The 25,310-nt window shown below is 50.9% G+C and overlaps 1 protein-coding gene across 2 annotated transcripts in view; it reads left to right on the plus strand.

Moving 5' to 3' along the window:
* The first annotated feature begins 749 nt into the window (after window positions 1-749).
* The window catches only part of CARD11 (caspase recruitment domain family member 11), a 145,797-nt gene continuing 121,236 nt past the window's right edge, over window positions 750-25,310 (plus strand). Inside the window, exons 1-2 of one of the 2 annotated variants that reach the window (XM_053893737.1) lie at window positions 750-920; window positions 20,964-21,050. The gene's annotated coding sequence lies outside the window, so the exon portion shown is untranslated. The remainder of the gene's footprint in view (window positions 921-20,963; window positions 21,051-25,310) is intronic. The other variant, XM_019422509.2, reaches the window with a different exon arrangement.

Genomic DNA, 25,310 nt, shown 5'->3' on the forward strand with positions numbered 1-25,310 from the left:
TGCACTCCTGACTCTGGCAGAGATCAGAGTTTTTCTGTTGGACTCCGATCAGGGATTGCCACCAGCTTTGTCGTTTACGGCGTGTAGAAGGTGCAGCATAAGCCTTAAACACCGTGTCACTGCAAATTTGTAAATGTTTCTGTTCCTCTTTTTATTTTTTTTATTTGTCATATTTTTGAGGGGGCAGGGGCAGAGGGAGAGGGAGAGAGAGAGAGAGCCCACGACTGCGGGATCGTGACCTGAGCAGAAATGAAGAGTCAGATACTCGCACGACTCAGCCACCCAGGCGCCCCTCTGTCCCTCTTGACCACCTGCCAATTCCTCAGATTTGAAGTTCGGATTTTTACACTCAAAATAAAACATTTAGGAATCCCCCGGGTTGGTTGCAGAAGAGACCCCGTTTCCCCACCCTTCCCGAAATGCGTGCCCTTTGACCCTGCAACGTCCCCAATGGAGAGGCTGGGTCTGTCTCCCAACCCCCGGAGCGAGAGTGCCCACGTGATTGCCTCCGGCCAATAGGATGCAGCAAAAGAGGTGGTGCGCAGGGAGGGAGCCTGGTCCTGGGGAGAACTGTTCTCTCTCCCTCTCCTTCTGCCTCTCCTCCTCCCCATCATTCTCCCCGTCATTCTCCCACCCCCCTTCTCTCTCCCCCCCTCCCCCCCTCTCTCTCCCTCCCCCGTCCCTCTCCCCTCCCCCTTCCCTCTCCCCCCTCCTTTCCCCCTCTCTCCCCCTCCCCCCCCTCTCCCCATCCTTCTCCCTCCCCCACTTCTCTCTCCCCCCCCTCCTCTCCCCGTTCCCCAGCCCTCCGTCACCCTGACAACAAGCCCAGGCTCCCGAGAGCCATGAGAAACCACGTGGAGCACAGCGACATTGCTGTCGTCCCCAGCTGAGGACCCCCTGACGTCCAGTCCCTGCCACAGGTGAGCTCCGCTACGACCGGCAGAACCACTCACCCACCTGAAGACCCCTGAACGGTAACAAATGGGCAGGTGCAGATGAGTTTGCTGAGCGACCATAGCAAGACGCCCCCCCAGACTTGGTGGCTTAGACATCAGACCTGTATTTTTGTCAAAGTTCTCCAGGCTGGAAGTCCGAGATCGAGGTGTCAGCGGGGGTCGTTTCTTCTGAGCTCTCTCTCCTTGGATTGTAGATGGCCATCTTGTCCCCGTATCCTTACTTGGTCTTTCCTCTGTGTGCGTCCTAATCCTTTTTCCTTAGGGCCCACCCGCGTGGCTCATTTTCACTTGGTTACTTTACAGACCTGCTCTGCAAATACAGGCCCAGGCTGAGGTCCTGGGGGGAGTTAGGACTTCAACACATGGCTTGGGGACGGGGAGACAGTTCGGGCCACGGCAGGACACCCGTTTCAGAAACTATGGCAGCAATTAGCAACAGGTGTCCTTAGCGGGTGCAGGGCGCTGCGTTGGCACTGGGTTACAAGCACGCTGGAGACAGGCTTCGGGCCCGCCCGGGAGCCCACAGTCTGTGGGTTTCCTTCACATGCAACCCCGTACCCAGGGCCAGCCACACGCATGCGCATAACACCCATCTCAGGCTGGAACCAGCCATCCCCGTCTGGCAGACTCCCGCTCTGACTTTGCCAAGCAGACTCCCAGAAACACAGGGGGAGAGAGAGAAAATTATACTCCCCCGTATCTCAACATTCACTCACATAATAAGCAGTTACATTTTGCTGCCCCAGGCAACAGCTTGTTCTGTTTTAATTAACTTGCCTTTTATTGAATTTCCATATCCGTCACCAAACATCAGCGCACCTTTCCGGGAGCGTGTAGGGTTGGCGATCACCGAGCGGTACGGGGGACGGTGTGGCTCACGTCGGGAGTTCATCTGTGCTTTGTTGCTCCTGCGGCGTGGCTGGGGTGGGGGCCGCAGGGAGAAGGCGTGACGGGGAGAGGAGAGCCGTGAGCACGCAGGGAGGCCACGACTCCGCCCTGTGGGGCACGGGGTTTGCATCTCCGTTCTGCTACGTAAAGGATGAGGCCCTCATGGAGAAGGGTCACCTTCTCCAGCATCTATCAAGGCCTTGTGGGGAGAAGGCAGGACCGATGCTGGCAAAGTCGGGGCGGACACGTAAATTCTGTCCCTTGCCTGGAAAGCCTCCTCGTTCCCCTCGGCTGGAAGATGTCAGCCCCACCCCCACCCCAGAAAACATTTGCTTCCACAAATGCACACGGACGCATCATCCTTGGCCCCGCTCTTCCCAGGGCAACCTTGTGTCAGGCCGGGTTTCCCAGAAGCAGACCTAAGAGGGGCGTCAGAGTGCCCACGGCCCGAGGAGAGGGGCGGGGCTTCCCGCACCTGGCCTGGTCGGTCATAGGGTGGGAGCCGCTCTGGGGGCCAAGCACCCCTAGGCGCTCCAGCTCTCTGTGCCCCGGGCAGGCAGCTCTGGAAATGGAAGGGGACCCAAGAGGATGTGGGCAGAGCATGGAAGCGAAATTTGAGGCCCAGTGCCCAAAGCCCACCGTCACGAGGTTCATTGCCTGCCACAAGGGTTACCTTTATGTGTCAACCTGGCTGGACCACAGTATCCAGAGATGAGGTCAAGCACCAATCCAGATGTTTCCATGAAGGTGTTTTTTTAGATGAGACTCCTGGTGAAATCAGCGGCCCTTGAGTAAATCAGGCGACCCTCCGTGAGGTGGGTGGGCCTCACCCAATCAGGTGAAGGCCCTGCAAGAAAATGAGACTAGGAGAGGAACAGGGAGTTGTGCCAGTCACCTGTCAGAGGACGTGAGCTGTAACATCTTCCCTGGGACTCAAGTCTGCTGGCCTGCCCCGCAGAGGATGGACTTGCCAGCCTCCATCATTGTGTCAGCCACTTTGTGAATCTGGGGATGGATAGGAATAGACGGAATTTTATCTCCAGAGAGATGCAGAGATAGGTATAGAGATAGATACGCAGAGATGGATATGTTTCTTTTTGCGCCTGCCTCTGTGGTGATCGCTGTCTCCGTGCGTAAAGCAAACCTCCATCCAGGTGAGGCTGGCGGCGGCGCCTCGCCCAAGGGCACAGCCGGGCTGGAACATCGAGATAGCTCACTGGCACGGCTGGTGTCACACAGCTGGCGCCCGGTGCCTCTGAGCTCCATCCTGGCCCCTCAGGCGGCCTGCGCTTTCTCACCGGCCGTGGCTGGGTTCTGAGAGGGGGCGTTCCTTACACGGAAACTGCAGGGTCCTCGTACCCAGCGGTGAAAGCTACGTAGCGTCACTTCTGATGCACCTGTTCCAGCCGATCACAGGGCCAGCCCAGATAGTCTCTCTTGGGCGTCCATCGCCCTGATTTTCCCAGAAAGTCCCCAAGATCTGGGGGGGGGAGGGGTGCAGGGGGTGGACAGTGACAGCAGGAACGTCTCTTTCTTTAATGGAGGTAAAATTCGTGTAATGTAAAGTTAGCTGTTTTATTTTACTTTATTTTTAAGATTTTAGTTTTGAGTAATTTCCACACCCCACCTGGGGCTCTAGCTCACAACCCTGAGATCCTGAGTCACATGCTGTACTGACCGAGCCAGGCTAAAGTTAACCATTTTAAAGTGCACAACTCTCATGGGGCACCTGGGGGGCTCAGTCGGTTAAGCGTCCGACTTCGGCTCAGGTCATGGTCTCGTGGTTCGTGGGTTCGAGCCCCACGTCGGGCTCTGTGCTGACAGCTCAGAGCCTGGAGCCTATTTCGGATTCTGTGTCTCCCTCTCTGTCTGCTCCTATCCCGCTCATGCTCTCTCTCAAAAATAAATAAAGGTTAAAAAAAGGTTTTTTAAGTGCACGATTCACAATGTTGTGCAATCACCACCTCTACCTGGTTCCAAAACACTCTCACCCCAAAAGGGAATCCCGTACCGTGAAGCTGTCACTGCCCACCCCCTCCTTGTCACAGCCCCGGGCACCCACCGATCTGCGTTCTGACTCTGGGGATCTACCTATGCTGAATATTTCACGTAAAAGGAATTCTACAGCACGTGACCTTTTTGTGTCTGGCTTCTGTCACTTAGCATCTGTGTTCAGGATTTAGTTCCTTTTTATGGCTGAGTAGTGTTCTGCCGCGTGGACGTACCACAGTTTGTTTTATCCCCTCATCTGCTGATGGACATCTCCGTTCTCCTCTCCTGGCTGTTGTGGGCGGGGCAACTGTGCACAGATTCATGCATCAGTGTTTGAGTGCAGGAATTTATTTTCGAGACCATGCAGGCAGTTAGCAGCAGATCTTTGCAAGAATGTAGCTTCTCTGGCTCCCAATCTCACACATAATTCCTAGACTGTGTTAGAATTACACGCAGCCAAGGGATACAAGGATGGGGGGGCGCGGCCTGCCAGGTCCTGGCTCTTTCGGAGGTGATTTTAACAATGAATCAGAACCGGAAAATTGCTGCCACGCCGCGCGTCAGTTCCTTCCCAGATGTTCAGACAAGTCTGATACACAAATCAAGCCACCTGGCAATGAGGATTCAAAGAACCAAAGAGGGTTTGATCTTATTCTTTTACAAGATGAGAGTGTGACGCACACACATACACACACTCTCCATCCTGCCATAAGCTGAGCCCTGAAACAGCACCAAGCGTTTTGCATACTTGGAATGGGTTCTCTAAAGATTTTTCCCAGCAAAGCGCATCCAAGATAGTCTTTGGGGCCGGAGGATTTCTTTTATCTTCCCAAACCCAGGAGAGATCCACAGTAAATGACAGCTTCTGAGAAAATACGAGCATTGTGGCTCGAACGGAAAGAACCCGACATTTCCAGCTTTAAAACCTCTGCATTTCACGGGTCTCTGGAACTGTCTTTGTTACTGTGTTTTGAAAGAAACATTATCACCCCCAGGGGCCCCGGCAGGTTGCTGGCTTTGAGTTACGGCTTTGGATCTTGCTATATGTTGGTTGTTATGCAAAATTAATTATCTTGGTCATTTGAATGTTTTCCCCCAAACATAATATAATCTCATTACAGACTACTCCATACTAGAGTGAATCACGAGCCAGATTCCATTTAGGAAATTGAAGGTAATTTAGAGTTCTATGATTTGCGGAAAAAAAAAAAAGAAGAAGCCCCTTTCTCTGCTAAACGCTAATTTGGTCTGCCTCTGTAATGTAGGAGTGACATTCGTTTGGTTGGAGAATCGCTCTAAATGTGTAGGAGACTTGGGGCAGCCGAAGGGGCAGTTCAGAATTTTGGAGTGAGTTATCTGCAAACAGACGGTGCGTAAGAACTCTAGGCCCCATCCCGCCATGATCCTAGAAGGCCACCCCAGAGGGTGACATTTGTGTGCGCGTGGGCGGGCCAGCCCGTGCGCACACCTGCGAGAGAGCTGTGAGCGGAGAGAAGGCAAGGCCCGTGGAGAAAGCAGGAGGGGAAAAGAGCCTGGACCCGTCAGACAGGGACAGCAGGGTTGGAGCCTAACCGGCTGTGACAGTGTGTTACGTAACAGTCTGTTACAGTGTGTGACAAAGTAACAAACACCGGCAGCTTAGACAACAGGAAGCTGTTTTCTCACAGTCCCAGACGCTGAAGTCTGAGATGCAGGTGTGGGCGGGGCGGCTGTCTTCCTAATGCCTCTCCCCTTGGTGCCCGGATGGCCTTCTTGTCCTGTGTCCTCACCTGCTCGTCCCCCGTGCCTGTCTGTGTCCTGACCTCCTCCTCTTAGAAGAACCCCAGTCAGAGCGGACTGGGAGCCGCCCTTGTGACCTCGCTTTACCTTAGTCACCTCTCTGCAGACCCCATCTCCGAACACAGCCACACGCAGGAGTGCCGGGGGCTAGGACTCCAGCACTTGAGTTTGCCGGGGATACGGTTCAGCCCAGAGAGGAGCGTGGAGCCAGGGTGCCCCCCAGCCAAGGTCCATCTCGTCCCACCCACGCGTCCGAAGCCGCCTAACCTGGCCTCCTGCTCCCACCCTCCCCCTTTCCTGGTGCTTTCCGCACACGGTAGCTGGGGTGAGCCATGTCCTTAAAACACCTCTGAGGTCCTGACGTTGCCCCCAGGCCTTCGGGTGGCCTTCCGGTATGTTCTGAGGAGACGCACACACTGCAGCAGGGGGCCACGACGGACCCCTGCCTCTCGCCGCCTCTGATCTGTGGTCATTCTACCTGAGACGCCCCTATCCTGGGTCTTTTCTTCCCTGCTACGTCTCCTTCTGCCAGGAGACGTTGTCTCGGCCTTGTCTCGGCCTCATCTCTAAGTCGGCTCACTCCTTTTCATCCTCGGGGTCTCCACTTAAACGTCACTTCCAAGAACATCTCCAGAAACGGTACGGTGGCTTTCAGCCCCGCCAGCGAAAGTTGAAGCGTCGGCCGCAGAGTCATGATCTCAGCGTTGGTGTCGAGGAAGCAGCCATGGGGAACTGGGGGGTTTTCAGCCTCGCCCGCCCTGATGAGGGCCCAGCGGGACGAGCTCACCATTCGTTCCCACTTTCCACACCCCGCTACAAGTGACGGATTACGGCTAAGGGTTCGGCTCCGTCGGGCCTGGGGCCCTCCCACCCAAACTCCTCTCCCACGAGATAGATCAAATTATAAGCCACAGAGACTGAAGTTGAGAAGTGTTTCCAGTGGCAGTGAGAGTCCCCATCAGACTTCTCCCTGGTTTCCTTTTTTTTTTTTTTTTTTGGATTATTGTTATCCAAAAGCCTGTTCAAGCCAGTTGTTCCCTCCACCTTGGGATTATGGTTCTGAGTTAATAACCCTCAAAGAATTTAACAACCCTGTTCCGACTCCTGTAAGTATGATTGCTAGAGAAATGTCAGTACGTCACGTGTGTAAATCATTCCTTAAAGAGTGATTCTCGTTCCCTATGACATAATAGTCTCGGATCCTGAGACTAGGAGGGGAGTGTGAGTAGTTTATTGGGGAGTTGATTCCAGGAAGGGAAGTGTAGTCAGCTGAATAACACCCCCCCCCCCCCAAAAATATCTGAGTCCTAATCCCTGTGACTGTTACCTTGTGTGGCAAAAAAGGGTCTTTGCAGATGCGGTTAAGTTATAGATCTCGAGGCAGGGAGATTGTTCTGGTCTGGGAGAGGCCTTCAGACACTCGCAGGTGTCCTTATATGAGGGAGGCAGAGAGGGATTTGACCGCAGAAGAGGAGACCATGCGGAGACACAGACAGAAACTGGAGTGATGTGCCCATAATCCAAGGATGCCAGGGGTCACTGGGAACCACCAGAAACCGGAAAAGGCAAAGAAAGATTCTCCCCTAGAGCCTCCGGAGGGAGCGCGGTCCCACTGACGCCTGATGGCAGCCCAGGATGCTGATTTCAGACTTCTGGCCTCCAGAACTGTGAGGGCATAGTATCTTCTGTGTCCAGCCACGTGGCTTGTGGTCGTTTGTTCCAGAAGCCACGGGGGACCAATGCAGGAAGAAAGCAATACTGTGTATGTCACCAAGCAGCTCGCTGACGTGGCCAACCGGGCAGGGCTCACCCCTGCTGGGGGCGGTAGGACGATAGGAAGCTGTGGCTCACACCTCGGAAACACCCCAGGTGGAGGGTGGGGACCTGGGGACTTACTCACTGACTCTCGCGGATCATTGGTCGAAGGGGATCCGGGGGTGGGGGGAGGGCTCCACTCCCTGTCCCACCTGCAAACCAAGCCGGTGCTAAAAGCCAGAGAGGGTTCTCAGGAAGGGTTCTGGCTGCTGCAGTCGTGAGCCAGGGGTGGGCCAGCGTGCCCAGACGTGGATGCCAACGAGCGCCACGCGAGCAGGGGACCGGCAATGTCCGCCGCACGTACGAAAATAAAGGAGAAGCCGAAGCGTACGTGCCCACGCTCGGGCACGGAGACGGAGCCCCCGCGAAGACGTTTTTCAGTGGGTAAATGCGGAAGCTGAGGGACGGAGCCGAGCGCCTCCCGCAGCTGCAGCGTCATCCGCCCAAACAGCCGAGAACGGAAAGAACAGCCGGCACTGGCCGAGCGTTCACACCGACCAAACACTGGAGTCCTCTGTGCCCTGACCGTGCCACAGTCCCCTGGGAGTGCTGTAACTGATCACCGCACGCTGGGGCGGGGGCGGGCGGCTAAAACAACAGAACAGGTTCTCTCACAGGTCCGGAGGGCCACGAGTCCGCGATCAAGGTGCTGGGGGATCTGCCCCTTCTGGAGGCGCTCTCTGCTCCCTCCTCCCCGTGCCTTCGCTCCTGACGGTTGCAGGAATTCTTGGCATCCCTTGGCTTGCGGACGCATCACTGCGGTCTCGGCTTCCGTCTTCACGGGACTTTCCCTGGGTGAGTCTGTCTGTGTGCTCTCCTCTTACAAGGACACCCATCATTGAGGGTCCACCCTCAGTCCAGGATGCTCTCCTCTCGAGACCCTTAGCTGACTCTATCTGCAAAGACCCTGCTTCCAAAGAACCACATTCTCAGGTGCCAGTGGACCTGAATTTGGGGGTGGGGGAAGGACTATCTGACCCGCCCTAAGTAGTAATTAGTATCTGCATTTTCGCGAATGAGGGAGCGGAGGTTGCCCAAGATGGCAGGGTTGGTGGGTGGGGGACCGGGGACCCCACCGTGGGATCATAGGACATCGAAGTGCTCACCCTGTCCCCAGACCCGCTGCAGAGGCTCTGGAACGATTTGAAGCCTCTGAGAGAAGGCTCCCAGCAGAAGTGGCTCACTCTGGGCCACGCTCCCCTCACGCTCCATAAATATTTGGGTTGCATGGCAGAAATGAGTATTCCCAGAGGACCTCGAATTCCAAACCGCAGACGCAAATAGAGCATTTCTCTTTCGTGACTACCTGATGGGGACCTTTGCCCTGGAAACCCGGGGCGGGGGGCACAAGCTGGCCAAGATCAGCGGTGCGCAGTCTGTGCTTGGGTCCTGGTGCTGTCCTCCTCGGCTTTCGAAAAACCTCCGCCACGATCGTTTCCTATTTTATCGCCTTTTTGCCTGGTTCTCCAACCGTTTCAAGCACACCGGAGCATCTTTTATTAACGGTCTGTCCTCCCGAAATTTATTTTTGGAAACAAATGAGTAAACAAAAGACACCGAACCCCAGCTTGATCCCAGTAACTCTGCAGACGCCAAGCAAACCGGGTCTCCTTTGGAGGTTCTTTGCCACTTACGAGGCTTTCAGGGGTCTCAGGAGTCGTTAATTTGTTGGCTCTTACGGAAGAATTTGGGCAGAGTCATGATGCACCCGATCTGTAGAAGGGAGGCTGGGATTCTTTGTGAATGTGGCCTCTGACCCTGACTGGACCATCTCCTCATAAAAGGGAAGCCCGGGGGCGCCTGGGGGGCTCAGTCCGTTAAGCGTCCGACTCTTGGTTTCCACTCAGGTCATGATCTCACGGTTTGTGAGTTTGAGCCCCACGTCAGGCTCTGCCCTGACAGCTCAGAGCCTGCTTGGGATTCTCTCTCTCTTCCTCTCTCTGCTCCTCCTCCACTTGTGTTCTCTCTTTCAAAATAAATAAGCAGACATTTATATGTATATATGTACGTATATATAGTATATACACATAATATATATGTAATATACATAATTATGTATGTGTGTGTGTGTGTATATATATATATATATATATACACACACACATATATACTTTTTTTTTTTTTTTTTTAAGGGAGACACAGGACTGTAGGCTTCAAGGCTCGCAGTTCACCATGGCCCGGTTTTCAAGGCCCAGCCGACAATTTTTCACTCTTATGCTCATCTTTAGTCAAAAAATGAAACAAAACACAAGGACAGAATTCTGAGGGGAAAATCTAGGTCCCAGCGCAATGAATTAGTCAAACCTGAAAAGCGACTTCCTCCAAACAGAATGACACATTTTCATCTCCGTTCTATCATCTTACAAGGAGGACGCTCGTCACAGTCCAGTTCTGACACCGACTACGAGTTCGGTCGAGTGTCGCAGCTAAGACCGTCCTCACTTCAGAGGCTCGCTGCGAGCCCAGAGGTCCCCAGGCCACCCACACTTCTGACCATCTGGCTACAGATTTGCAGCCCCCGGCGGTTCCCTCAGGTTCAATAATTCACAGGAACAACTGTTAGACCAAGAAAACACTGTGCTGACTTCTACTGTTTTGTGGTAAGGGCTGCAAATTAGGACCAGCCGAAAGAAGAGACCCATAGGCAAGGACTGGGAAGATGTTTCTCGTTCCCCACGCACACGTCTGATTACCACCCCAAAGCAGGGGGAGTCTTGGGGTCCAGTTTTTATTGGGGTTTCATGACCCGGGCGTGATCGATCGAATCCCTGGTCACGTGGTTGAACTCTGTCTCCAGCCCCTTCCCCTCCCCAGACATTGGGCTGACATCACCCGACTTGGAGCCCCAACCCCGTAAGCACACAGTGGGTCCCTTCTGGTGTGCCACCCCCATCTTCGTCGTCTTGTTAGCATAAACCCAGGTGAGGGCTGAGCCCTGAGTGACAGATGCTCCTCTGTCATTTGGGAAATTGCAAGGATTCAGAAGCCCCCTCCCAGGACCCAGGGACACAGGTCAGCCAGACTCATCAACATCGACACATATCTGTCCAATCAAAGGGGCCCAGATGCAGAAAGTGTTCTCTCTCGTCTCCCACTGAAGAGACTCTTTTGGCAATGTGTCTGGTTTCCACTTCCTAAAGACGAGGGACTATTGCTGGACTCTGATTGACAGAACGGGCTGGGAAGGGGGGGAAGGGAGCCCGCGAGCCAGGGCTTGGGGAGGAGTTGAGGCAGAGGGTGAGTTTGGCCATTAGGGTCTCGGGAGCAGCTGGGCACTAGGGACAGGAGGCGGGGGGCCTTGAGAAGCCACTTGGGTGGGCGTTAAGTTAGTCTCCCTGTAATATGTGTGGAGAGACGTGATGCAACTTAGGGCTGAAATTCATTTTAATTTTTGGCAGAGGACCTGTGCTTTGAAACACCTTCTCCCTCAGAGACCGAAGCTCGAGGCCCCTTCCCCTGGGAGGTCTCATGACTTCGTCCATATCTGGATCTTGCTTCTGAGAGTGAGTTTTCCCCACCTCACTCCCACCTCACGCTGCAAGCGGGAGCCAGTTCAAATGTGTGCGCTTCAGGCTCAAGGACAGGCAGCAAAGGCACGTGCTGGGCCTCACAGGATTCCGAGGGTGGATGTGCAAGGGCCCTGGGGCCTGAGGGCTGGTGGTTTGGTCATGAACGTAATCCGTGCTCTTTTCCGTACAACTGGATCCCTCTCGGCGCTGGGCAGGGGGCGAGGAATGGGAGGTGAGACTCATCAACAGAAGAGTAGGAGTCCCTGGTTCCACCATGAGTCAGCGGCCAGCCCCGGTAACCTCATCTGCAAAATGGGGACTGGCTTCCTCCGCGTGTTGGCAGAACTCCAAGGTTACTCCCTTGGAATCGATTTTAGTGAGCACCCACTGGTTCCCTGTAGCTGCATGTGCATTTTTGTGCCCCCGGGGCCTTGTCTAGACACTCCAGGAGCTGGTGGGTAAAGAACAGCTTCGCACTCCCTAGGGGAGGTCACCCCATGCCATTCTGAGCTGTCCCCAGGGCCCCCCAGGGGGCAGCGCTCCTCCATCCCCAGTGCTCACCTGTTCTCCAAGCGCGCTGTGTTCTCTGCCTCCCCAGCCTTGTTTCCTCCTGCTCCTACCTTGTTTCCTGGGATCCCCTCCCAAGTACACCATGTGCACAGAGTTCCCCATCTCAGCCTTGGTTTCCGGGGAAGCCCAAACCAAGACCTGCAGTCATGGTGAGTTTGAGCTACTCTGTGAAAGGGCTCAGCGCAGTGCGGGCACAGAGGCAGGTGCGCGAACCATCGGGTGCAGTCCTGACCCCCGGATGGGTGGGATTTGCACGGGAGGCTGGCGGTGGAGAGGGATGGCACGGTCCAGGCGCAGGGGAGCTGGTGGAAGCCTGGTACCAAGGCGGAGGAAAGAGCGCCCCCTGGGGGTGAGAGGAAGGGGACGCAGAGGTGGAAGGAGGGTCGGCCCGTTACTCAGCCAAGAACTTACCCTTATTGCCTCCTCGCTCCTAAGGAGACGCTTAATTTCTCAGAGTCTGTGCCCACGGACCCCAGCCATGTGCAGTTCCGTTTTCCTGGTCCCTGAGCCCACAGATCAGTCGCACACGTGGATTCCTGCACCGAGGCTGTGATACTTTTTTCCTCTTTGTTGTTACTCCCCTTATTTATATCACTTTGGGCATAAAGCTTAATTGTAATCAGAGCGGCATTTTGTATCTATAAACCGCGACGCTTGTCTGACGCTTACCAGAGATGCTGGAAACTTTAAAGAAGCCACACAAAACTGTCCTTGGTTCCAGCTTCCACTTGAAGGCAAGTGTGTGGCGAGGGCAGGAGAGGACACAGATCAGATCACATGTTTACTCACCATCCCCACTGGCTTCTCACGACAAACGAGCGGGGCAGGAATTCTTAGCCCATTTCGCAGATACAGGAGAGAGCTTCCTGGAAACAAATGTGCTGGTCTCTCAGTTCAAGGTCATGTGACCCAGACCACACATTCCCAAAAGGCTTCCCACGCGCACCGGCGATAGCCCCAGATGAGACACGCCTGACACGTTAGAAGGACGACAGATTTCCTCCTACGGCTGTAAACCCACCCACGCCACCTTCCTGGGTAATGAATCAACACCTTTTTAAAGCAAGCCCTCTACTCGACGTGGGAAAAGCATGCTCGTATCGCCCTGTGTGTCAAAAGAGTCCGTTCCGTTCCTTTCAGGAAAATGTTTTAAAATGCACGGTTTGGTGGCCATTTCTGGCACGTTGTCACACGTTAAGAATTGTGGGAACCTTAAAAGTGGCGATCTGAAAATACTGTAGTATGTATTTGGCCGCTGCTAAGAGAGTAAACCGTTAAAGTCGTCATCATGAGAAAAAAAATTTAACTATGTGTAGTGGTGGAAGTTAACCAAACTTACTGTGGTGAGCATTTCACAATATGTCCAGACCCCAAATCATTGTGCTGTGTACCTGAAGCGAATACACTGTTACATATCAATCATATCTCAACAACACTGGGGGGGGCGGGGGTGGGGGAACAGTAAACGTCCCCATCATGAGATCCTAACCAAACGAAACAAAAAAGTAGCAACAATTCTTCACTCCAGACTCTACCAAAATGTAAGACTGTGCTTTGGATTTGGCCGTGGGCTGTGGCCTGCTGACCCTTCCCATGGTAGATGATGTGCTATCGGGAAAAAAAAATGGAGGTGTCCGTGGCCACCCCAGATTCCCAAGAGACCCTCTCTCAGCCCTCGTCCTCGTGCCGTTGATTCTATCTTGGGTTGGGGACCCCAGAAGCAGACCCTGAAACCAGATTGGAAGGCAAGTGACTTACACGGGAGGAGGTCCCCGAACGTCCCGGTGGGACAGTGACGGGGTAGGACGGGGAACGGACACAGTAAGCAAAAGCGTTCTGTTGACCCAGCTACCGTGGTGGGCAGCGGCAGCCGGTCCTGCTGGGGACCCCGACACAGGTGCACGGCAGAGTTACCTGCTACACAGGTGAGTGACAGTGACTTGGGGTAATCACCCTCCAGCCGCACCAGCCGTTCGCTGGGGTAGCTGAGGGCTGCGCGCGAGCCATGGAGACTCCCGGGTGAGCATGGCTGGTGATGATGGGGCCTTGGGGCCCAGAAGTGGCACATACCAGGGGACTCGAGTGGGGTGCTGGCAGCCCCCTCCTTCCGTGACCGCCTCTTTGGGAGCATGCACTTCCTTATTCAAAACAGCGCTCCTTTTTCTAGAAATAGCTAATCTCAGTTAGTGAGCTCACGTAAGGAAACCACTCTCTCTCCATTCCCCCCGCTCCATGTAAAAGGATTAGTAAATGAAAGTTTAAATATATATTTTTGACAAACCCAAGAACGCAAGCCCCTAGACGGTAGGGATGAGATCAGCGAGTTGTTTCTCCCCCCTTTTATTCATAACACCTCGTTCCTTCCGAAGGCTCAGTACCAACGCCACGTTAACAAAACCTTCCACTCTGGGGCGGGTGGTGAAAGAAGGAGGCGCCAAGGTGGTGCAGGGGGTCGAGGCTGTCCCAGGGCGCCTTTTAACGGGAGAGAAACATAGCTGCAGCCGCGAGCCCAGGGTCACAGGATGAGCGACAGTACAGCCATGTCATTGTCACGGGCCCCGCTCCACCCAGGGGTGTGCGGACTGAACACTGCAGCCCCCGTGGCACTGTCATCCTGCACCCTCGGACCACGGGCCCCCAACCCCAGTGTTGAGACAGAGTGGACGGTGCCACTCAGTGGGTCCCCAGACCATCCCAGTCAACTCCGCAGCAGGTGTGAAGGGTCTTCTGGGCACAGGGTGGGGCGGGAGGCAGCAGTGGGCGCTGTGGCCCATCTCGTGGGTGGCCCGGTGTGTGCACCCAAGACGGATTGGTTCACACCCAAAGGACGGTTCAGAGGCTGCTGGAAAAACGGGGCACGCATCCTTGCACCGAGGGGTGTGGGCATTGGGTACCATCTGCTTTGGATGTGAGCAATAGAAAACACATTGTGGGGAATTTTACAATCAGACCAGCTAATTGCACCAGCAACGCTACATAATGCCAGTGATAAATTCCTCCTTAAAAAATACCTTTGATTTGTCTAAGTGCTAAACAATTGCTGTGGTTACTATAGGGTTTTAATCACGTATATGTGAGCCCCAGATTAGCACATGTTTATTACTTGAACTTGGATAAATACTGTATTCTACATAGGAATTCATGCAGTTCAACAGTCCACCCCCAACACACACCAGCTCAGCTACACAGCATGTTCCGTTCACAAGGGTGTTGCCATGGAAACAAGACAAGGTTGCATGTCTAAGCACTTCTGCTGGAGGGCCTGGCCAAGGCTATTAGGCAAGAAAAAGAAAGAACAGGTATACGGATTAGAAAAAAAAAAAATACGACTACCTCTCTGTACAGATGACATGATCCTGTATATGGAAGATCCCAAGAAATCCACTGAAACACTATTAAAGCTAATCAACGGTTTCAGGAAGATTGAGAGATACAAGATAAATATACAAAAATCAATTGCATTTCTGTACACTAGCAATAAACAATCTGAAAACAAAACCAAGAAAACTGTTTACAATATTTAGAAAAAGTTAAGGAGTGCCTGGGTGGCTCAGTCGGTTAAGCATTCAACTTTGGCTCAGGTCACGATTCCACGGTTGGTGGGTTCGAGCCCCACGTCATGCTCTATGCTGACAGCTCAGAGCCTGGAGCCTGTTTCAGATTCTATGTCTCTCTCTCTCTCTCTCTCTCTCTCTCTCTCTCTCTCTCTCTCTCTCAAAAATAAGTAAACATTAAAAAAAAAGAGGAAAGGAAAAGTTAAAACTATTTATTTACAATAGCATCAAAAGCAATAAAATAACTGAAGAATAAATTTAACAGAAGTGAAGACTTATACACTGAAAACCATAAACATATCATTGAAAGACATTAAAGATGTAAATAAATGAGAAGACATCCCATGTTTGTCCTCCTCAAATTGATATACAGATTCAACACAATTCCTAGCAAAACCTTCTCTGCCTGTTTAGCAAAAATTGACGAGCTGGCCCTAAAAGTCATGTGGAAATTTAAAGACCCCAGAACAGCCAAGACAATCTTGCAAATGAATAACAAAGTTGAAGAACTCATACCTTCTGATTTCAAAGCTCACTACCAAGCTAATGTAATCAGTGTGTTGTAGTATTAGCTTAAGGATGGACATGTACATAATGGAATAAAATTGAGACTCTGAAAATAAACCTTTATTTATAGACAGTTGATTTTCAACAAAGAGGCCAAAACAATTCATTGAGAGAACTGTCTTTTCAATTAGGGTGCTGGGACAAAGAGAGGTCTACCCACAAAAGAATGAATTTGGATCCCTACCTCACTCTATACACAAATATTACATCAAAGTGGATCCCACACCTAAATGTAAGGACTAAACTTATGACCCTCTTGGAAGAAAACGTGAGTATACATTTGTGATCTCGGATTAGTCACTGATTCCTTAGATATTTCACCAGTGCACAACGTGACAAAAGACAAAATCAAGTGGACTACATCAAAATTAAAACTTTTCCTACAAACGATACCATCAGGAAAGTGAAAAGAACCCACAGAATGAGGGAGAATATCTACAGACCACAAATCTGATAAGGGACTCATATCCAGCATACATAAAGAACTCTTACAACTCAATAATAAAAAGTCAACCCCGTTTTTTTAAATGGTCAAAGAATGTGAATGGACAGCTCTATAAAGGAGATATGCAAATAGCGAATAAACACAAGGAAAGATGCTCAGTGTCATTAGTCATCAGGGAAACACAGATTAAACCCACAATGAGATACCACTTCACGCCCATTAGAATGGTTATGATAGAAGACACCGACAGTAGCGAGTGTTGGCAAGAAAAGGAAAAATTGGCTCATACATTGTCGGTGGGGATGTAAATGGTGGAGCTGCTTTGGAAAACAGTTTGGCAGGTCCCCAAGATGTTAGAGTTCAATGTGGCCCCGCAGTGCTACTCTTAGTTACCTACTCAAGTAAGAGGAAACAGATGTCAACACAAAAGCTTGTACGTAAATGTTCATAGCATTATTTGTAGTTGCTCCAAAGTGGAAACAACCTGTATGTCCACCAACTGATAAAAAGACCGACCAAATGTGTATTTAGAGAAAAGAGTATTATTTGGCAACACAAGGAATAAAATGCTGATTTATGCCATGACCCAGATGAACCCTGGAAGCCTTTGGCTAAATGAAAGAAGCCGGATACAAAGGTCCTCCTCCTGCCTGCTTCCTTTTGTATGAAATGTCCAGGAAAGGCAAATCCATAGAAATAGAGAGTAGATTCGTGGCCAGCCACAGGGTCGGGGGAGGGAGGGTAGGAAGGGGTGGTGGAGGAGGGGCTTGGAGGGAGGGGCAAGAATGACTGCCTGTGGGTACCGGGTTGGTTTGGGGGGTGGTGATTAAAATGTTCTCTAATTAGGTTAGGGTGTGATTACACAACTCTGTAGAGATAGATACCAAAACCCATTGAATTACACACTTTATTTTTTTTAATTGTCACTTTTACCATGAAGCCTTTTATTTTTTATTTTTTTTAATATTTATTGTCAAGTTAGCTAACATACAGTGTATACAGTGTATTCTTGGCTTTGGGAGTAGATTCCTATGATTCATCGCTTACATACAACACCCAGTGCTCATCCCAACAGGTGCCCTCCTCAGTGCCCATCACCCATTTGCCCCTCTTCCCCGTCCCCATCCACCATCAGTTTGTTCTCTGTATTTAAGAGTCTCTTATGGTTTGCCTCCCACCCTCTCCATTTGAAACTATTTTTCCCCTTCCCCTCCCCCATGGTCTTCTGTTAAGTTTCTCAAGATCCACAGATGCGTGAAAACATGTGATATTTGTCTTTCTCTGCCTGACTTATTTCATTTAGCATAATACCCTCCAGTTCCATCTATGTTGCTACAAATGGCAAGATTTCATTCTCTTTCATTGCCAAGTAGTATTCCGTTGTATGTATAAACCACATCTTTATCCATTCATCAGTTGAATTGGGGCTCTTTCCATACTTTGGCTATTGTTGAAAGCACTGCCATAAACATTGGGGTACATGTGCCCCCATGAATCAGCACTCCTGTATCCTTTGGATAGATTCCTAGCAGTGCTATTACTGGGTCATAGGGTAGATCTATTTTTAATTTTTTGAGGAACCTCTATACTGTCTTCCAGAGTGGCTGCACCAGTTTGCATTCCCACCAACAGTGTAGGAGGGTTCCCGTCACTCCACATCCTCACCAGCATCTGTTGTTTCCTGCATTGTTTATTTCCGCCACTCTGACCGGAGGGAGGTCATATCTCAGTGTGGTTTTGATTTGTATTTCCCTGATGATGAGTGACGCTGAGCATCGTTTCATGTGTCTGTTCCATCTGGATGTCTTCTTGGGAGAAGTGTCTACTCATGCCTTCTTCCCATTTCTTCACTGGATTATTTGTTTTTCGGGTGTTGAGTTTGGTAAGTTCTTTATAAAGATTTTGGATACTAACTCTTTATCTGATATGTCGTTTGCAAATATCTTCTCCCATTCCATCGGTTGCCTTTCGGTTTTGCTGATTGTGTCCTTCGCTGTGCAGGAGCTTTTTATCTTGATGAGGTGCCAGTAGTTCATTTTTGCTTTTATTTCCCTTGCCTTTGGAGACGGGTTGAGTAAGAAGTTGCTGCGGCTGAGGTCAAAGAGGTTGTTGCCTGTGTTCTCCTCTAGGGTTTTGATGGTTTCCTGTCTCACATTCAGGTCCTTCATCCATTTAGAGTTTATTTTTGTGTATGGTGTAAGAAAGTGGTCTAGTTTCATTCTTCTGCATGTTGCTGTCCAGCTCTCCCAGCACCATTTGCTAAAGAGACTGTCTTTTTTCCGTTGGATATTCTTTCCTGCTTTGTCAAAGATTAGTTGGCCATACATTTGTGGGTCCAATTTTGGGTTCTCTATTCTCTTCCATTGGTCTAGGTGTCTGTTTTGTGCCAATACCGTACTGTGTAGATGCTTACGGCTTTGTAGTAGAGGCTAAAGTCCGGGATTGTGATGCCTCCCGCTTTGGTTTTCTTTTTCAACATTACTTTGGCTATTTGGGGTCTTTTGTGGTTCCATACAAATTTTAGGATTGTTTCTTCTAGCTTTGAGAAGAATGCCAGTGCAATTTTGATTGAATTGCACACTTTAAATAGGTGAGCTTTATGGTACACAGATTATATCTCAATAAAGCTCTTTAAAATTTAAAAGTTCCTACAGGTTCAGAACTGCTTAAGCTCTGTTGAGACCAGTTCTCCTCTCGTGGTTCTCCCGTGGCATTGTACACATTTGTCTTTCAACAGCCGATTCCTAATGGGTAACACTAGCACAGCGATTATAAAGAACAAAACAAAACTTGAGTTATTTCATTTCTACCATTCCTGTGGCCACTAGGAGTTGTTTTTATGTTTAAAATTTAAAACAGGGAAACAAGGTGAATCACAAGCTGTAGTCTTTATTTCATTAAGTATGCATTTTAGTTCACATACGAGATATTTTCTTGAATTTGAACACTTTAAAAAAAATGTTTTTTAATGTTTATTTTGGAGAGAAAGAGAGAGACAGAGCGTGAGTGGGGGAGGGGCAGAGAGAGAGGGAGACACAGAATCGGAAGCATCTCCAGGCTCTGAGCTTGTCAGCACAGAGCACCACGTGGGGCTCGAACCCACGAACCACGAGATGGTCACCTGAGCCGAAGTTGTATGGTTTACTCACTGAGCCACCCAGGTGCCCCTGAACTCTATCTTTAACATTGAAATTCCTTCTTTTTTACAAGTGGTCATTATTTGAAAACCAAAACCAAACAAATAATGACCGCTGCCGATCATGACAGAATTGTTACCGAAACTAATTTTGAAGTGCAGAGCATAGTGTTAAAACTGATCTGCTCTGGGGGTGCCTCCGTGGTTCGGTCGATTGAAGGTCCAACTTCGGCTCAGGTCATGATCTCACGGGTTGTGAGTTCGAGCCCCGTGTCGGGCTCTGTGCTGACAGCTCAGAGCCTGGAACCTGCTTCGGATTCTGTGTCTCCCTCTCTCTCTACCCCTCCCCTGCTCATGCTGTGTCCTGCTCTGCCTCTTAAAAAAATAAAACGTTAAAAAAAATTTTTTTTTTAATCTGCTCTGGTCGTCACACAGGCCAATGCTCATCCTGGAGGTGGGACGTGTCTGGAAGGGTTGGAACGGCATGTGCTAAACAAGCTATACCCACAGGAATATATGCTGGCCTGATGCAACTTAATAGTTGCATCTTAATAGAATATTGATACATTTCACTTGTCGGTCGAGTACTTTTAACATCGCGTGGGCCATTTCCACATCGTAATTTAATCTTCGCAACCCCTGACGCTGAAGTCAGTGCTGAAGAAAAGTAGCGTGTATATGGGATATGTAGCTGGTGTAGCGTGTGCATGAGTGTGCGTGTTTGGTTGTTTGGCGGTTTTTCTTTGGTTTGTCTTCATCCCTCCGGGCAGCTCCCACGTGGGTGTCTCAGACACTATGCCGAAGGAAACCCTCTACCTCCACGGCGTCTAATGTACTCATTCAGTGCGTTTGTCTCTCGGGTGAGCATTTCGTTGTTCGTTCCCAGCGTTTGCTTCTGTGGGATCCCTCCTAGGATAATTTGTTCTAACTCACACCTGCTATCCTTCCTTCCTTCCTTCCTTCCTTCCTTCCTTCCTTCCTTCCTCGCTCCTTGCCGAGCTCCCTTCCTCCTATCTGCTCTCCCGACTGCTCCTCGATCCGCCGCCCTTGCAAAGTTTCTCTGTGTCCCCACACCCTGAACTCAGCCGTTTCGGTGTGCACATTTCAAACGGACACCAGCCTTTCGATTAAAAAAATCAAAGGTCAGAAACACCAGTGTTCCACCCCGCACACGGCTAAGTTCAAAGTAGAGAGCCATGTGCTTAATTTTATAGAATGTAAAATATTCCCAGGCACAAGCTTAAAAGGATTAAGTAAGCACACACGCCCAGAAAGGCATCTAACTCTTCTAACTAGTCGTCCCGTAACGGTCACGCGCTGGCGTCGACATGGATAAAGCGACAGGTTCTCTTCGCATCCTTCACGGAGGGCTGTTACTTTTTCGCTGGCTGGAGTGAGCTCGCCAGTGCCGTGCTCAGCTGGACCTTGGGGAAATATACTGAAGTGTGTTATGCACACAGATACTGAGAGATGCCTCATAAAAACCCAGACTACTATAAAACAGTTCGGGAACTACTGATGTGTAGATGACTACGTTTAAAGTGGCCAATTCTAGAAGCCACCACATTCGTAGTTTTAATGAGCCCTGACTCTGGTGCTCAAACATTGCGTGCTAAAAACAGACATAACTCAGCCATTGGCATTGCTTGGGCGTTTCCAGTCGCTTTTTCTAAAAGCAGAGGGAGGGGGCGAAAGCATTTGGCAGGCACGGTGATGGATGAGCAGGGCGGCATATTTTCCATTTTTAAACAGGGGGACCGCAAGCAAATACCGGGCCACTCTTACGGTCTGTGCGCAGAGCAACGGACTCCGCTTGATGAAGCACCTTTCAAGCCTCAGGTAACCCCGAGCGTTTTAGAGCCTCATCAGTTACACGCTGGTAATACAGTCCCCGAAGACAAACAAAGCATCCATTATGCGCTCGCCGCAGTAGCTCACGCGCGTTTCTGGTCATTACTGCGATTATTCATTATTTATTCGGAGCCACAAGCGCACACGCCACGCTGTAAAATGGATGTAATGTGCCAATTACCCTAATGTTGATTAACCGAGAAAGAAAACGGTCAAGTTTCCGAGACCGTCATCTATCCCCTTGGAAAGGGGGCACATGGACAGCAGACGGCCGTGGGTGGCGGGTGGGGCGATCCTACGTTTTCCCGACATCTGCCTGCCGCACGAGACGGCCCCTCCATGGCCCATCACGAGGCCGCCCTCCTGGGCTTCGGCTGAAATCATGAGCCACGCGTCATTCTGCACATTTCCTGCAGAAACGCCTCCCCATCAATACTGTGGCAGAGTGAATTTCAAGGTATCTTTCCCCCCATGAGATATATAGACGGCTATCATCATATTTCATAGCTCAAGCAATTGAAAACTGTTGAATGTATATTACTAGCCTACAGATGGGAACATTTTCCTCCTGGATTTAAGCCATGCTTTCTGCAGGAATTAAAGGGGAAACACACACACACACACACACACACACACACGCACACACACAAGTCAAGGGTCATTTAAGGTGTTCAGCATACAGGAACCTCTCGGCGGGTGGTTGTGTTGTTGTTTTTTTTATCAGCGTGCGGTAATACAGATCCACTGACACCCTTCTGAGTCATCTCGGCCTAGGGAGATGGGATGGAAACATTCTGAAACGGAGAGGAATGAGCGCGAAGGGGCCGAGACAGCAATAACAGCATAAAAGCACGAAGTACGTAAAACGTAATTAAAGGCTGGAAGGCTGTTTTGCTCCTGATGCTGTTTTCGGGGGTACTAATACATACAATGGCAGCGAGGTGTGGCATCTGGGAGAAAAGCAATATATTAATTCTCAGATCAATAGTTTGTGAAATGCCTTTTTGCTGTCCCAAGCGTACGACCGTTTCAGTGATAAGGAGTGATTTTCCTGGAGTCGAAGCTGGCTGCCACCGGATGGGATTGCTCTCTGGAGGGGAGGCGGGGGGGAGCAGCAGCCGAGGAGCGGTCATCAAAGAGCAAGAACCTCATCGTCCCCCCGGGGTCCCCGCCCTCGTGCTGTTTTGCTCTCGGTGCAGCACAGAAGTGTCTCAGAACCCGGCGCGGCGACTGGCTCGGTGCTACGGCTCTAGGTAACGCCAGCCTCTCGTTCCTCCTCCTGCTGCCCTCCTGTCGGGGCTCTGGCAGCTCTTAACCTCTGTCGATGGCTAGAATCGTTCCGGGGGCAGGAGAATTGAAGGTCGGAGTGTTGGTGAACTCTTTGAGACCTTTTGGGGAACAATAATGAAAACGGGGGGGGGGGGGGGGGGTCGCAGGCAAAGCTGGTAAATTAGGGCAGTGGAATGAATTTAATGAAAAGCAGCCGCCATGCAGCTACAGCCCGGCTCCCCGCTGGTCAGTTTGGGGTGACCCCATGGCGGGAAACATGGCCTTCCCGGGGCAGCCTGTCCCCTCCAGGGGAGCTCACTCTACGGGCTCCTGTGGCTCCAGCCGGGGTCCCTCCCTCCCCGTTCAGCATTTACACGCACGCACACACACACACCCCTCTGCTCTTGGGCTCTCCTCGCTTTCCCTCTAAAAGCATCCCTTCCTGAAATAACCCCCGGGTCCCGCCTCTGCTCCAATGGGAAGAAAGCTGGGCCTGGACACGGGTGACCACCAGCGCCTCCTTCTTTTCTCAGCTGCCCCACATCCGGGAAGACGGGGTCTCCCGGAGTTCTCTCAATGGCTGGCCAGGGGGACAGACGGGGATCCTGACATGGACCAGACCTGGGTCTCAGGCTGCCCCCGCAAACGCCGAAGGCCACAGCACACCCTGCAGAGACAGGCCTCGCCTGCCCGGGGGGAAACACCGGCCCTGAGGAAGAGCCTGCTGAGGCGTGCCAGGTGACCCCCCAGCGCGGGCTGCAGGTGGCCTTCGGGGCTGGGGAAGACCGTGGCAGATACCCACCCAAGCCAAGGGAGAGCCAGCCAGGCCGGACACGCGGGTGTTCAGGTTCAGGAGCAAGACGTGGGCCCTGAATTCCAGCAGGGGGAGCGGCGCCCAGGCGAGAAAGACACCTGCAGACCCAGGGAACCAGAGGGCAGAGTCTGGGGACCCCAAGTCTTCCTGGTGGCCCTCCAGATCCCACAAGCAAGCCACTCTTCTCCCACACGGTCCAGCGCCATCCAGGGGAGCACAGAGGGAGGGGCAGCCATAGGAGAGACGAAACGTTTTATTCCAGAACGTTCTACCTGAAGGCACTGTGAAATTAGTGCCCCCAGCTACATTTTAAGGCAGGGAGAGCAAAAACTTTGACTTGTCCTACTTACACGGAGAAGGGGCCCAGAAGGAAGACAAGATCGCTTCCAAATAAAACGGGTTTTTCCCCAGACACACATCCGGTAGCGTGAGTGACCCTGTGGCCCCAGTGCACGTGCACATGGTGACAGCTTGAATGCAGGGAGCTTCGGGGACTAAACCAAGCAGCTCCTTCGTGGGGTTTTGTTATTCAGGGGTTCCCTCCCCGGCTTCTCATAGACATGATACATTTTCTCATAAAAGAATTACGTGTATATGGAAACACGTTTTCCGGTGGAAAAGGACACCGAGGGAAGGGCAAAAATCACCCACACTGGCCCCGTTTGCTTTTGCCTAGCTCAACCCCTCGGGAATGACATCTGGGGACAAATAAGGTTTTCAGGTGGACCTGGCATCAGACCTAGTCCGCTCCTGTAATCACACGGTGGCTAGTTTTTTTGGTAACGACGTGTCTTTCCTGAGAGGTCAGGTGCACCCTGACTTTCTTCCCAGGCTTGCCGCCCCTTTACTGTTCTTTTTTTTTTTTTTTTTTTTGCTGTTCTCATGGACTTCTTTCGCTCGTTCTCGGAACCCGTGTCCTCCTCTTAGATTGCCTTTTCATGTTGTAGTACATTCTCGGGTAATTTTTTTTTTTTTTCTCTCCCTGAGAAGTGCTTGGGAAGTAAATTTCCAAAATCCCTGCATGTCTAAGAATGTGTTTATTTTGTTCTCACACTTGATTGATTATTTGGTTGAATACAGAACTCCACGTTTAGAGTAAATCTCCCAGAGAACGCTGGAGCATTACTTCATTATCTCTTTGCTGGAAGATAATCCAGTGCTGCTGATGAGAAGCCAGAGTGCCACCTGATCCTTGGCCTTGGCTTGCATTTTTTCTCTCTTTTTGGAAGATTGTAGAAGCTTCTCATCACCCACCTTTTTTTTCTTCTCTGCTATTTCACGAGGATGTAGCAAGGTCCAGAACTTTATTCATTCTCCGTGGGGGTTCTCAGCGGGCCCTCTCACTGGGGACAGCTGTCACTCCTCAGCTCTGACAAGTATTACTGTCACCGTTTCATGACTCGCTTCCTCCGTAGTCTCTCTCCCTGCCTCTGTGCTTCTCAAGTGGCTGTTGGCCTCTTCGGAGTCGATCCCGTAACATCTCAACTTGTAGCTCTCACTTTTCGTTTCTGTGTGGGTTTTATTTTGTTTATTTGTCAGCCTAGGAGACCTCCCCGATGGACATCTCCCGGTCCCTCTATTGTGTTGTACATACTAACTTCTTGTGTTTTAGCAACTGTGATTCATATTTCCATAAACTGTCCCTCTGTTCAGGCGGCCTGTTTTGTTGCAATCTGTTCTTATTTTGTTTTCTACTATAGATACTACATAAAGCACCGCTTTATGGGGCCAGGTTGGGGGACATCTGTCTCACTGCTGTATGTCACATGAAGAGGGGTCTCCTTGCCACGGTCCTCACTTGAGAGCCCTTGCTCAGAGCAGAAATATTAGAAATATTTCTTTGGCCTTAAAATTTTAAATTTTCGAGTAGCAACATCAAAAAACCGATGAGATTCATTTTAATAATATATTTTATTTAACTGAACATATTGAGAATACTGTTATTTCAACATGCAATCATTATCAAAATTATGAATGAGGTATTTTTGTATTCTTTCTAAAAAATGTTTATTTTTGAGAGAGAGAGAGAGAGCACGTGCACATGAGCAGGAGAGGGGCAGAGACAGAGGGAGAGAGAGAATCCCAAGCAGGCTCCACACGTTCAGCGGGGAGCCTGACGCAGGGCTCGATCTCAGGAACTGTGAGATCATGATGTGAGCCGAAAT

This window comes from Panthera pardus, unplaced genomic scaffold, assembly GCF_024362965.1.
Source record: "Panthera pardus isolate Hobbes unplaced genomic scaffold, ASM2436296v1 HiC_scaffold_4, whole genome shotgun sequence".
Classification (NCBI taxonomy): domain Eukaryota; kingdom Metazoa; phylum Chordata; class Mammalia; order Carnivora; family Felidae; genus Panthera; species Panthera pardus.